Genomic DNA, 16,025 nt, shown 5'->3' with positions numbered 1-16,025 from the left:
CGATCGATAACCGATTAACCAGTAACTGATAACTAATATCTTATTGGTTTGGTTATCGGGTTATGATATTTGTAAACCGATAACCGATAGGCAAAACCGATAATATTCATAATCGAACCGAACCGACCAATGCCCACCCCTAGCGTGAGCTTCAATTGCCTAACAACAATGATAGGTCACACTTTATGGCTTTTTATTTTTCGACACGTGTAATATGTGGGTTTCACTTTTTAATTACCAATTTACCAATTTTCTAAATTATTACTTTTCTTTCTCTTCATCACACTCATGCCCCAACTGTTACTCTACCATAATTCCACCACCACCACACACCCTTAAGTCAAGTCTAAATGGCCAAACCCAAATATAATAGAAAGCATATTCCTTCCGCTCCTTTTTCATCGTCACCAATTTTACTTACCCATTTTGATTCTTGACAAAACCTACCATTTTCACCGTCCAACTCCATCAATTTTAGCCACTAGGGACAAGTGAACCAGGTTCATCTAGGGTTTCCTCTTCCACCTCGACTACAGGGATCACCTCATCACTTACAGGTACACCGTCTTTCACCAACTTTCTTCTTTTCTTCTTACTACTCTTCTTGCTCTTTTGAAGGGCAGAATCATAGGCCACTTTAACTTGAAGCCTGGTAGTAGGTCGTTTGGTTTCAGACTCAGGGGTGGACACAACCCTCCACTTACTTATGAATGCATCAAGCGCCATATTATCTAGGTCCTCTTCATCGCCGAATCTCATTTCAGGTGCTTAAATTTCTAGGGCCACAGCATCGAATGCAGGAACAGCGCTGTCCTGGGAACGAGAGCCCTAACCTGGGTCCTCCGGAGAGGGATCAGGTTCCTCATGTGATGCCCCAGTAGTATATGCTATTGCATCCCCTTTAACAATTACAATGGCCCCTTCTTCCTCCACACTTTGTGCCTCGTTTTTCTGAGATGTAATCCCATGCGGTGCACCATCAACAGACACTACAAAAACGGTTACAACATTTTTCTCTTCCTCAAATGGTGCTACCACCACCATGGAATCGGTAGCAACGATGGCAGAACTCTTTGTGGCCTCAGGGTTTTGACCTTGTTCTCCACTTGGTTTTTGACTGGTGGGAGCCTCAGACGATGGGGAGAACAGAGCAGTAGTTTTAAGGGTTTTTGAATTAGGAAGAGACTGGGAAACTGGGTGAGTTGTGATTGTAGCGGCATGAGTAATAGTGGGTGAGGAAGGCTCAGTGAGAACGGAAGGCTCCATAGATTGATCAGTAGTAGTTACGACTGTGACAGGGAGATCGGAAGTTGTCTTAGACATTGAAAGAAGTGGTGTGACAATCCTTTTTGGGAAATTCTAGTGTAAGACTTATGGTTAGGAAGAGCATAAAAGAGGGTTTTTAAAAGGAGAGGATACTTATAAAGAGAGAGGAATAGGCACCGGTTCTGAAATGGCGGTTGGGCGTGGAGAATTGCAATGTTTCAGAGGGACATGGAACGATTTGAAATGAAGAGACGTGACAGCAGGATCTGAAAAGTTGATGACATGGCAGTTGTGTTTTGTACCCCTTTTTAAGACGTGTATTAAAGGATGCACATAACTACTAACCTTTGGTACAAGAACCAGGTTCTTGACCTTTTTATTTGAAAGAATAAATCCTCTTTTATCGTTCATGCACTACATCTACAACTTCTATACTCATCATGCGTGTTTACCTGCAATGGTATTGAAGTGAGTTAGACATGGCCAGAAAACACTTTGAGCCAGTTATTTTTTGAAGGTAAAAGTCAGCTAAAGAGGAATCAGGTTCTCAATTGGGCTTTAAAAGCCCTAACTTCATTCTATTTCTTTCAAATTGTTCCTACTTAGCGCCTTGGTGAAAATGTCTACAATTTGATCTTCTGTGCTACAGAACTTCATACATATCAGCCTTTTCTCCATATTGTCCCTCAGAAAATGATGCCTCACATCGATATGTTTTGTCCTTTTGTGTTGAATTGGATTCTTGGCCATATTGAGTGCACTGGTGTTGTCACATAGAAGGGGAACTCTCTTAGTGAGTACCCCAAAGTCCTCCAATTGCTACTTGATCCATAAAATCTTAGCACAGCAGGATACTACGGCTACATATTTAGCTTCAGCTATTGAAAGAGCCACTGGATTTTGCTTCCTTGTGCCCCAAGAGATAAGACATGAACCTAAGAAGTGAGACATTCCAGAAGTGCTTTTCATGTCCACAAGACAACCTGCATAATCTGCATCACCATACCCAATCAGATTAAAACTGTCACCTGATGGATAATACAACACCAGGTCTTGTGTTCCTTTGAGATATCTTAGTATTCTTTTGGCAGCCTTCAAGTGAGATTCCTTGGGATTTGATTAAAACCTTGCACATAGCCCCACACTGAAAATAATATCAGGTCTGCTGGCAGTGAGATAGAGGAGAGACCCAATAATGCCTCTATACATGGTTTGATTCACAGGAGATCTAGTTTCATCCATGTCCAGTCGAGTGGTAGTAGCAATGGGAGTGTCTATCACCGTTGATGCCTCCATATCAAACCTCTTCAAGAGCTCTCTGATGTATTTTTGCTGACAAATGGATATACCCTTTGGGGACTGTTTTACTTGAAGACCCAGAAAGAAGTTCAGTTCCCCCATCATGCTCATTTCAAATTCACTTCCCATGAGTTTTGCAAATTCTTCACACCGAGAATCAGTTATTGCTCCAAAAATGATATCATCAACATAGACCTGAACAATGAGCAGGTTCCTTCCTCGTTTCTTTAAGAAAAAAATGTTGTCAATTTTCCCTCTTTTAAAGCCATTTTCCAAGAGCAACTTTGACAACTTTTCATACCAAGCTCGAGGAGCCTACTTTAGCCCGTACAGAGCTTTGTTCAGTTTAAACATATATTCAAGGTGCTCATGGCATTCAAACCCTGGGGGTTGCTTCACATAGACTTCTTCCTTAAGGAGTCCATTCAAAAATGCACTCTTGATATCCATTTGGAACAAGGTGAATTCCATATGAGATGCAAAAGTGATTAGAATTCTAATAGATTCCATGTGAGCCACTGGAGCAAACGTTTCATCATAGTCAATCCCTTTCTCCTGATTGTAGCCTTGGACCACTAGCCTGGCCTTGTTCCTTGTGGTAATTCCATGTTCATCGAGCTTGTTTCTGAATACCCACCTGGTTCCTATAATGGTTTGATCTGGGGGTCTAGGTATCAGGTGCCACACATTATTTCTCTCAAACTGATGTAGCTCGTCTTGCATGGCTGTAATCCAATCTGCATCTTTCAAAGCTTCCTTGATATTTTTGGGTTCTATCTGGGAGAGAAAGGCTGTGAAGGCAAGTGAATTTCTGGCTCTTGACCTGGTTTGTACTCCGAAATCTAGAGGAGTAATAATGTTGTCTATTAGATGGGAGCTATGGTGTCTCCAGTTAGACGCCTGAGGTTCATTCTAAGAGGAAGAAGGTATGTTTGGCTGATTTTCCTCTGTTCTTCTCTCAGGTGCTAGTGGAGTTCCCTGAACTGCATCAACCACTCTTTCTTCAGCTTCAGTGGTTGTAATTGAGGTGTTTGGTTATTTTGAAGATGAGGCAGTGTTTTCTTCATTTGGCTCCTTTACTTGACTCATCATATCTGCCTTTCCATTTATCATGTTAATGACTTCACCAAGGACTAGTAAGGGTTCTCCGTCTTGATCTTCTTCAGCACTTTTCTCACATAATGGATAATATTCATCAAAAATAACATGGACACTTTCCTCAACATATTGAGTCCGCTTATTATATATCTTATAAGCCTTGATTTGAGAAGAGTATCCCAGAAATATTCTTTCATCACTCTTGGCATCGAATTTACCAAGTTGATCCTTTCCATTGTTGAGAACATAGCATTTATACCCAAATGTTCTTAGGTGAGTCAGCTTGGGTTTCCTTCCATTCAACAATTCATACGGGGTTTGGTTCAGAAGTGATCTGATCATGCACCTGTTCACCAAGTAGCAGGTAGTATTGACAACTTCAGCCCAGAAGATATTTGCAATTCCACTGTCGATCAGCATTGTTCTTGCCATTTTTTCCAGAGTTCTGTTCTTCCTTTCTACTACTCCATTTTGCTGGGGAGTTTTGAGAGCTGAGAAGTTTTGTGTGATGCCATTTTCATTGCAGAATTCATCAAATTTGACATTGTCAAATTTTGTCCCATGATCTGATCTAATGCATGCGACTCTAGACTCCATCTTCACCTGAATTTTCTTCACAAAAGACACAAATACCTCAATAGTTTCATCTTTGGTTTTGAGAAACAAAGTCCATATGAATCTGGAGTAGTCATCTACTATCAGAAAAATGTATCTTTTTCCTCCTCTACTTTGCACTCTCATAGGTCCACACAGATCCATATGCAAAAGCTCTAGTGGCTTTGAGGTGCTCACATCTCTTTTAGACTTAAAAGAGGACTTCATATGTTTTCCTCTAGCACAGGCATCACAGACTTTTTGCATCTTGAATTGTGACATAGGCAGACCATGGACCAGGTCCTTCTGAATTAGTTTGTTCAGAAGAGAAAAACTTGCATGGCCCAGTCTTCTGTGCCATAGTTCAGCTTCATCATCAACAACTTTTAGACATCTCAGATCACCACTCTGTAAGGACTCGAAATCAGCGACATAGATGCTCTTGTATCTTTTGGCCACAAGTACTATTTCACCGGTCACATGATTAGTGACTGTACATATTTTGGACAAGAATTCCACCTTGTTTCCTTTATCACAGATTTAAGAGACACTCAAGAGACTGTACTTAAGGCCATTTACATAGTACACATTTTCAATAGAGTGAGTAAGTGACTTCCCGACTTTTCCAACTCCAAGAATGTACCCTTTTTTACCATTGCCAAAGTATACACTCCCTCCTTGCAGGGCTTTTAGTGAAAGAAAGTTTGTGGTGTTCCCCGTCATGTATTTTGAACACCCACTATCCATGAACCATTATTGACCGCTTCCTTTCATTGTTCCCTACATAAGAGATTAGGAGTTAGTTTTAGGAACCCAAGCAAGTTTGGGTCCCTTGTAGTAAGCAAGAGGATGAATAAGAGTTCTCTTAGTCCATGCAGGTAATGTGCTTTTTTTTTGTGAGTGGAACCTAGTCCCTCTTTTGTAGTCACTATTTCAGCAAACACTTTGTTTTTCTGAACTGATTGATTCTTGGCTTGGACATCTTTTTTGAAGTGCCCAGTGTTCCCACATTGGGTAAAAGACTAGTTATCAGAGACAGTGATGTACTTACTGTGAAGGTTGTGAGGAGTTTTCTCCCTTTGGAACCCTTCTCCCTGCCTGTTTTCACAATCATTAGTATGCAAGGCAGTGGTAGCTTCTAAGGACCAGGTCCATTTTAGGGGTTTTTCAAGATCATTCTTTACTCTTTCCAGATTAGTTTGGAGAAGCTCGTTTTTCTCAATTTCAGCACATATTCTAGATCTCATAGCTTTCGCCTCATTTTCAATCTTATTGTGTTCCTCACTGGCTATCTCCTTTCCCTTTTTAGAACTTTCAGGTTTTTACTTAGTCCATGGTTTCACTATTGTTTCCCTTTTATCTGCAATTTTTGCCAACAGATCACTCTTTTCTTTTCTGAGGATTTCAATGGTTTTCTTATGGTCAGTAACTACAGCCACTAAGTCATCTCTAGTTTGTTCAGATTCTCCTAATTCTACGGTCAAAGAATCCCTATCCTCCACAAGACTATGAAAAGCAGTGATTAATACATCAGCCAAAGACATGAGTTTTTTTGGAGAATAGGATTTCAGATTTCTCTGAGCATCCATGAAATTTACCTTTTTGTTGACATTGCCTTCATCATCATCTGATTGAGCCATCAAAGCAAAAGTTGAGTCATATCCAGTCTTTTCGCCTTCAACTGTGATCATGGAACTATTACTAGTATCAGGTTCATCTTCAGACTCACTGGATGAATCCCCCCCATGTTGCAAGAGTTTGTCGCATCATATTGTCAGCAGATCTTTTTCTCTTGAAGTCCTTGAAAGGAACCGGGTTAGTCTTAGATGTTTTCTCATGATAGTTCTTGGAGAATTCTTGCTTCAAGAGAGGGCAATCTTTCATGAAATGTCCAGGCTTTCCACACTTGTAACAAAGATCGCAGTTTCTTGGTCTATTATAACTGTCCTTTTTTAGCATTTTTCCATTTCTTCTGACCATCTTCTGAAATATTTTGGTTAATTAAGCCATGTCACTGTCTTCCTCACTTGAATCATTATTATATGCTTTATGTACCAGGTTCTTTTCCTTCTTCGGTTCTCTTCTTTTACTGTTTATCTTTCTCTTCAACTCATAAGTCTTCAAGTTTCCGATCAGTTCTTCTATGGTCAGCTCCTATAAGTCCTTTGATTCAGTAATAGCATTCACTTTGCTTTCCCAAGAGCTAGGCAGAATGCTGAGGATTTTCCTTACTAGCTTGTTTCTAGGAATAGTTTCATCAGGGGAGTGTAACTCATTTATGATGGAAGTGAGTCTTGTGTCCATATCTTGAATAGATTCATCGTCCCTCATTTTGAAGAGTTAATACTCAGTCGTGAGCATATCAATCTTAGACTGTTTTACTTGTGTAGTTCCCTTATGAGCTGTTTGCAAAGCTTCCCATATCTCATTGGCAGTATCACAGGTGGAGATTCTATTGTACTCTTCAGGTTCTATTCCACATACTAGAATTTTCTTGGCACGAAAATTCTTCTCCACAGCTTTCTTATCTGCTTCAGTGTACTCTTTGCTGGTTTTTGTCATTGAAAATGAAAGTTCCTCTAGTACCTTGGTTGGAACATAAGGACCATCGCATACGATATCCCACAATCCTCGGCCTTGATAAAATCGTGCATTCTTGTTTTCCACCACCCATAGTATTTTCCATTTAACTTGGGTGGTCGGTATGTAGATTGACCTTATTCCAAATTTGGTGGAGCAGCCATGAGGATCCTTCCTAGGTGTTAGCCTGATAGGAGGAACTCGCTCTGATACCAATTGCTAGTTTGTATGAGTCCACCAAACAGTAGAGTACCTGGTCCTCTATAAGATTCTACTAAGAATGTTACTAAAACAGTACGTAAATAAGGTAGAGGATTTTTATGCGGAAAATTCCCACACAAGGGGATCAAAAACCATGACATGCACCTGTAGGCTTTCAACTTCACTAACTTGTAAAAAACCTATTACAAGCCACTTTGCAATGACTACATTACAAAAGATTTACTCAACTGACTTGTGGTACTCTTACCACAAGCCACTTTGTGACTTCCTAGTTACAAAGGCCTTTACTAACTTGCGATGCTCTTACCACAATCCACTTTGTAACTCTACAATTACAAAGACTTTTGCTTATGACTAAATCTAGTCACAACATAAACTTAAGGAGTTTACGGATTTACAAGAGGATTCCTAATCAAACGCTTCTAGCTAAGCAGTTTAGGAGATACAATAAGTACAATCACAAAGTTACAACTCAACTAGGACAACAACAAGCTATCTTTTAGGAATTGGTCTGTAGCTGCGTTCAACTTTGTTCTTCAAGCTTGTGAGGATTGATTTCTCTGTTTTGGAAAAAAGCTTGAATAAGAAACTGAAACCTTCAAGTGATGTTTTGTATAAACTGATTGTAGGTAAACCTTGATCAAGTCACTTGAAATGATGTGAGTACTTTATTTGGTTAGAGAATGAGTGGCGTTGGAGACAGTGCAGTGCGGCAAAAACAGTGCAGTCAGTCACTTCATTTCCAGCTGTGACCAATTGACTTGTATTGTGATAAGGGAACCACAAGGGTATCAAATCCTTGTTTGGGTTCCTAGCTGTTAAAGCTGTAGCAGTTCACCTTTAGCTTGGAATTCATTAAGCTTGCAGTATAGTCCAAGTAGGCCAGGTTCCCTATTTGGTTCTTAACAGTAAGTTTGTTAGATCATCAAAACATAAGGCAGGAACATTTAAAACCTATCAATTTTCTTATCTATTAGTAGACCAACTATCCATCGGTCTAATCGTCCCATCTTCTCCATATAAAGCCAATCCCTCACACACAACATATCTTCAACCTTCAACTCTTTTTTTTCTCTTTTAACTAAACAACACTTTTTGACAAGAAGATGGGGAGAAGAAAAAACGACGAAGATATTGGGGACGGGAAGAAGAGGAGGGGACAGAGGAATGACATAGCAGAAAGGGAAGGGAAAGGGGAAGGGGGTGGGGTGGAGAAAGAGGGAGAGGAGATGAGTTTTTTTTGTTATATTTACTTTCATTTTTATTATTTTAGTTACGTTTTTAATAATTATTTCTATTTCAGAATTTTTAATCAGATTTTTTCTATCAACGCGCCTTTTAAGCCTTATTTGCACGCATCTTTGCCACATAGACAGTGCCAATGCCACATAAGCATAGTTAACGGTCAGAGATGTTTATTGATATTCATTTAATTAACTTGAAGTGTTCAAATGGAAAAGTTCTAAGTTAATTTACCGCATTGACAAACGAGTACAAGTTTAGATGTCCAGAGGTCATTTTGCCAAAAGATTATTACCCTAAATAATGAAAATTTGCTCCTTCTAATTGTTCTGGAAAAGAGTGCTAGTATTGACTTGTACTAAGCCGTCCACAGCTTTTTCTCCTCATTTTCCTACTGTTATGTTATTTAAGCTATTTTAACTTAAAAGAGGGTGAATGGAAAATGGAGGAAAAATGAAATATTTGAGTTTCCCTCCTTGACAAAGGGACATTGTCCCATATTGGAGGAGGAAAAGACTTTTGATGGGTATATATATAATTGCTCTTCTTTTAGCTCTTAAAGAGTTAAGAAGAAGACAAGCCTCGCACCGTCATCGCTCGGCTTCGGATTGATTAATTTTTTGGACCAAATTTATTTGTTAATAGTAAATATTAACGTAATATAATTAAAGTTCCATTTTTGTAACAGAAAATTAATATTAAATCTAAATTATCCGTCTTAAGTAATTTCTCTGCACTCGCCTCTGCTCGGCTCGACTTCGGATTCGGCTTCAGATTTGGATTTAGATTGGTATTTGGATTAGTCAAATGATCGATTGATTGATTAATTTTTGGACCAAATTTATTTGTTAATAGTAAATATTAACATAATATTATTAAAGATCCGTTTTTGTAACAAAAAATTAATATTAAATCCAAATTATTCGTCTTAAGTAATTTCTCTGCCCATCCATTTTTTGTAATGGAAAAATAATTGAATTCCCGTTTTAATTTGCATAAATGGCCATTTACGTTATGGTCGTTTACGTAACTGACCTCTAAAGAGTTACACCTCTTCGTTTGAACTCAACATATTGGGGCTACAAATTGTAGTCCATTCTCTCAGATTTTCCATACGAATTTCTGAATTCTCCTCATTTCTTCTGCATTATTTTAACGACAAAGAAAGCAACAGTAAGTGTGATTTACTACCGATCATTGTGTTCGCTGAAACACTGGGGTTTGAAGTATCGCTACACAAGTGTGTAATTCGTTCTATCCTGGGAGAAAATAATCCAAAACCTCGGGTACAAGGAGGGGATTAAGTTCCTTAAGAAAACACTGTGAATTCACTGGGCTTGGATTAAATTCTGTTTTGTTTACATTTCTGGTTATATGTTATTTTATCTTTTCCAGAATTATTTTACAAATACAGTTTACAAACAAGCTTAAGGAACTTAATATTTTCTGTATTTGTGTTATACTCACTGTTCTGGAGACTAAAACCTTTGTGGTTTTCTACTCCATTGGAGATTAAAATCTACATGATTTTAATGTTTCCTTGTGTCATTCTTTTACAGAAATGATGAATGACAATGGGAACCAGACTATTCCTATGGTGACTGTCAATGCATCAACAAGCCAAACAATACCTGCATTGACACCGGCAAAAAAACCTGGAAAATTTTCCTGGATTGATTTCAAGCAGTGGCAGCAGAAGATGTTCTTCTACTTGATGACTTTAAGTCTACAGAAGTTCATTAAGGAAGATGTTCATGTTCAGCCCGATGAAACTCCAGACAATGAACGCTTTCTCTTGACTAAGGCGTGGAAGCATTCTGATTTTCTATGCAAGAATTAGATTCTTAGCGGACTGGAGGACGATCTGTATAACGTCTAAAGTAATGTGGAGACGTCAAAAGAATTGTGGATTGCGCTTGAAAGAAAATTCAAAATTGAAGATGTTGGGTTGAAGAAATGCGTTGCTGCTAAATGTTTAGACTACAAAATAGTAGATAGCAAGTCTGTTATTACCCAAGTCCAGGAATTGGAAGTGATTATTCACGATCTCCTTGCTGAAGGTATAATTCAAATTAATACTGATGTTGAAAGTATTAATTATATTGTTTTTACTAACATAATTTTCATTGAAGGTCTTGTCATCAATGAAGCATTCCAAGTTGTAGCGATGATTGAGAGTTGCCTCCTTTGTGGAAGGATTTTACTTGAAACACAAACGCAAGGAGATGTTGCTTGTTGTTCGGTTGAGAATCGAAGAGGACAACAAAGCTGGTGAAAAGAAAGGTCATGGAAACTCAACAATAATGGGAGCAAACATTGTTGAGGATGCTCCTCAGAATAATAAAAAGAGGAAGAACGCTTCTGGACCGAAAAGAACTCCCAAGCAAGAAGCGGATCAACGGAAATTGCTACAACTGTGGGAAAGTTGGACACAAATCTGCAGATTGTCGTGCTCCAAAGAAAGACAAGAAGAAGGGTCAAGCAAACATGGTTGAAAATCGCGAAGATGTTATTGACTTATGTGCTATGCTTTTTGAATGCAACCTGGTGGAAATCCTAAGGAGTGGTGGATTGATTCTGGAGTCACTCGCCATGTTTGTGCTATTAGAGAAGCGTTTGTTACATATGCTCCCGTTGGACCCGAAGAGGCGCTTTCTCTAGGAAATTCTGCAACTGCCAAAATTGAAGGATGTGGCAAGATATTGGCAAGGTTGTGACTCTGAACAATGTCCTTCATGTTCCCGAGATTAGGAAGAACTTAGTCTCTGATGGACTTCTCATTAAGAACAGGTTTAAATGTGTTTTTGTATCTGATAAGGTTGTAATAAGTAAGAATGAGATGTTTGTAGGAAAAGGTTACTTCACTGAGGGACTTTTCAAACTGAATGTAATGGTCGTTGAGAATAATAAAATTTCAGCTTCTTCTTACTTACTTGAGTCAAATGATTTATGGCGTATATGTTTGGGACAAGTCAATTTTAAAACCTCGTAGAAAATGATTAACTTGGAAGTATTGCCTAAGTTTGAATGCGACAAATCAAAATGTCAAATATGTGTGAAATTTAAGTATGTTAAACATCCTTATAAGTCAGTTAAAAGGAATTCAAATCCTTTAGACTTAATTCACACAAATATTTGCGACATGAAGTCAATACCATCTCACAGTAGAAAGAAGTATTTCATAACTTTTATTAACGATAGTACTCGATATTGCTATGTTTACTTACTTAATAGTAAAGATGAAGCAATAGACGCATGCAAACAATACAAAAATAAAGTTAAAATGCAACTTAACAAGAAAATCAAAATGATAAAAAGTGATAGGGGTGGTGAATATGAATCTCCTTTTGAAGAAATATGTTTAGAATATGGAGTTATTCATCAAATAACAGACCCTTACACATCCCAATCCAATGGGATTGCGGAAACAAAGAATCGTTCATTAAAGGAGATGATGAACGCATTGTTGATAAGTTCTGGTTTGCCATAGAACTTGTGGGGGTAAGCCATTCTTACGGCTAACCGGATACTAAATCGAGTACCCCATAGCAAAACATAATCGATTCCATATAAAAATGGAAAGGAAGGAAGCCCAACTTGAATTATTTCAAAGTGTTGAGGTGTTTGGCAAAAGTGCAAGTTCCTAAACCCAAAAGGTTAAAAATAGGACCGAAAACCGTTGATTGTATTTTCATAGGATATGTGACTAATAGTAAAGCATATCGATTTCTGGTCATAAATCAAAAAATTCCGACATTTATAATAATACGGTTATAGAATCAGATAATGTTGAGTTCTTTGAAAATATATATCCATATAAAAAGTAATGTGAGTCGATTGGTGAAAGATCTAAATGACCTCGGGAAGAAACAAAAGAAAGTACGTTTAATCAGGAGGATCCAAGACATAATAAACGTCGAAGAACGTCTACTTTATTTGGACCAGATTTTCTGACTTTCTTATTGCAAAATGAGCTTCGAACATTTAAAGAAGCTATGTCTTCTTCGGAATCATTATTTTGGAAAGAGGCAGTCAATAGTGAAATAGAATCTATATTGGACAACCATATATGAGAATTGGTTGATATTCCTCCTAGAAATAAACCGTTGGGTTCTAAATGGATTTTTAAGAGGAAAATGAAAGATGATGGCGTTATTGATAAATATAAGGCAAGACTTGTGGTCGAAGGGTATAGACAACAAGAAGGTCTTTACTATTTTGATACATACTCTCCAGTTACAAGAATTACGTCCATACGAACATTAGTAGCGGTAGCTGCAGTTTATGATCTTGAAATTCATCAAATGGACGTTAAGACAACTTTCTTAAATGGAGATTTGGAGAAGAAATCTACATGGAACAACCTAAAGGGTTTGTGGTTCCAGGTAAAGAGAAGAAGGTATGTAGACTTGTTAAGTCCATTTATGGATTAGAACAAGCACCCAAACAATGGCATACGAAATTTGACCAAACAATGTTGTCAAATGGTTTTAAGATAAATGAATGTAATAAATGTGTATACATTAAAAATGTTCCAAATCACATAGTCATTGTTTGCTTATATGTGGATTATATGTTTATTATGAGTAATGACATTGCCAACATAAATGTGACTAAGCTTATGCTAATTAGCAAGTTTGATATGAAGGACTTGAGAGTTGCTGATTTAATTCTACGTATTAAGATCCATAAGACTCCTCAATGTTTGGCATTGTCACAATCTTATTATATTAAGACAATACTTGAAAAATTCAAGCACTTAGATTTTAAAGTTGCAAAGACTCCAATTGACGTGAATCTTGCGCTAGCAAAGAATAAAGGCCAAAGCATATCACAATTCGATTATGCTCGTGTGTTGGGATGTTCAATGTATATCGTGAATTGTATACGACCAGATATAGTTTGTGTTATAAGTAAGTTGAGTCAATACACGATTAATCCATGTCAATCTCATTAGATGGAAATGAAATGATTTTTGGGATATTTAAAACATACCCAGGACTTTGCTTTGCACTATAGTAAATATCCTGCGGTGATTGAGGGATACTGTGATGCAAATTGGATCACCTGTTCAACTGATTCTAAGTCCACAAGTGGATCTGTATTCACTATTGGTGGATGAGAGGTATCTTGGAAGTTGTCCAAACAAACTTGTATTGCCTGATTTACAATGGAGGCCGAGTTCGTAGCCTTAGATAAAGCCAGTGGAGAAGCTGAATGGCTCCAAAATTTATGGGAAGACATTCCATTTTGGTCCAATCTGTTGCACCAATATGCATACATTGCGATAGTCAAGCGGCAATTAGAAAGGCTGGGAGCGTTATGTATAACGGTAAATCTAGTCATATACGACGAAGACATAAAACCGTTAGGAAATTACTCTCTAGAGGAATTATCATAATTGACTACGTAAAATCAAGCGATAATGTGTCGGATCCACTTACGAAAGGCTTAATTAGAGAGGTAGTTGAGAAATCATCGAGGGGAATGAGACTATGGCCGAGAACAAGTCATTATGGCCTTAACTCTACCTAAAAGACTGGAGGTCCCAAGATCTAGGTTTAAAGAGATCAAACAAAGTCATTAATGACGGTTTAACATTGTCAAATAAAATTTTCGTTCATTCTCGTGACGAGACAATGTTCAGTACCAAGGATAAGCATTAAGGTTTTTTAATGATTTCTAAATTTGATACGGGGTATATCAAATAGTGTATCTATAGGATGACACGTTTAGGAATCACCTATGTAAGTGTGAAGTGTTAGCCGCTTCAAGGAGAATTTTGTAAGGCCAGTTCTCTACGCACTTATGAAATCATGCGGTGTTCATGGCTGAAACGAACACAACAATGAGAACCAAAGACGGTTAAGGGTTAATTGTGTGACTTATGGTTGTCTAGGTATACACCAAAGTTCGACGGTTCAAAGATATCAAATCTACCGATTGACCGAGTATATTCGACATAAGTTCACTACGGAAAGTTCAAATACTTATCCAGATGCGATTAATCCTTGCTTGTGAATCACACAATTTTTCATGCATATTTTTGTGATATAGCCATTCCCCATTCATGTGGGGGATTGTTGGGCTATTTAAGCTATTTTAGCTTAAAAGAGGGTGAATAGAAAATAGAGGGAAAATGAAATATTTGAATTTCCCTCTTTGATAAAGGGACATTGTCCTATATTGGAGGAGGAAAAGACTTTTGATGGGTATATATATAATTGCTCTTCTCTTAGCTCTTAAAGAGTTAAGAAGAAGGCAAACCTTGTGTCGTCGCCGCTCGCTCCTCGGCTCGGCTTCGGCTTCGGGTTTGGTCAAATGATTGATTAATTAATTTTTTGGACCAAATTTATTTATTAATAGTAAATATTAACGTAATATTATTAAAGATCCGTTTTTGTAACGGAAATTAATATTAAATCCAAATTATCCATCTTAAGTAATTTCTCTGCCCGTCCATTTTTTGTAACGGAAAAGTTATTGAATTCCCGTTTTAATTTGCATAAATAACCATTTACATTGTGGCCGTTTTACGTAACTGACCTCTGAAGAGTTACACCTCTTCGTTTGAACTCAACATGTTGGGGCTATAAATTGCAGTCAATTCTCTCAGATTTTTCATACGAATTTCTGAATTCTCCTCATTTCTTCTGCATTATTTTAACTACAAAGAAAGTAACAGTAAGTGTGATTTGCTACCGATCATTGTGTTCGCTGAAACACTGGGGTTTGAAGTACCGCTACACCAGTTTGTAATTCATTCTATCCAGTGAGGAAATAATCCAAAACCTCGGGTATAAGGAGAGGATTAAGTTCCTTTGAATTCAGTAGGCTTAGATTAAATTCTGTTTTGTTTACATTTCTGTTTATATATTATTTTATCTTCTCTAGAATTATTTTACAAATACAGTTTACGAACACTACTCTATTTGGGAATAAAGTTACCTATTTCTTTATCTTCAAGTTTTAGCCACCTTCTGATATATTTATACTATATACAGTCTTTTGTCATTTCTCACCATGAAGAGTTGCTATCACTTCTTGTTCCTGAATCAATTCAATGGCTTTGGCTTCTTCTTTTTCTTCACTTTCTTCAGAGATAATTTTCGAGATATTAACTCGAACTTCTCTAAAAACATTGGACACATGCAAGGCACATACAGTGAATAAAGAACGACACGATTTGATCAGTGGCGGATCTGCCTTGGAGCCATTGGTGCATGTGAACCCATGTTTGTGGCTCTAAATTTGTATTTTTACCATACATTTTATTTTTAAAAAGGTGATATATTTGTCTATGCCCCCATACTCTCAAATGAGTGTTTGGTGCACTGGCTCAACCTTTTACCATAAGACACATACTTTGCTAGGAGGTAATGAGATAAAATCTCATTTAGAGCATTCTTTTGATTTTGCCCCTTGTCCGCAGGCAAGTGCCAAACTCTTTCTTTATCTTTTTCCTTTTTTCCCTTTGAATCTTTCTTTTTTCCTTTTTCTATTTTTTTCCTGCTTTTTTTTGCCACAACCAAACAGCCTTAACCTCTTTTTTTTTCCCCTCTTAAAAAAGGCTTAGCATTGCAGTCAAATATATTAGCTAAAAGATATGTACATTATCACTATAATTGTACTAGCTTGATAGATTACTTACTATTAGAGGTTACCAATCAAATGGTTGTGGTAAGAAATTACCTATAATTAATCTCTAAGCAAACATAATCGGT

The sequence above is a fragment of the Nicotiana sylvestris genome, chromosome 10, assembly GCF_000393655.2.
Source record: "Nicotiana sylvestris chromosome 10, ASM39365v2, whole genome shotgun sequence".
In the NCBI taxonomy this organism is placed as follows: Eukaryota; Viridiplantae; Streptophyta; class Magnoliopsida; order Solanales; family Solanaceae; genus Nicotiana; species Nicotiana sylvestris.
This window is presented reverse-complemented; position numbering follows the sequence as displayed.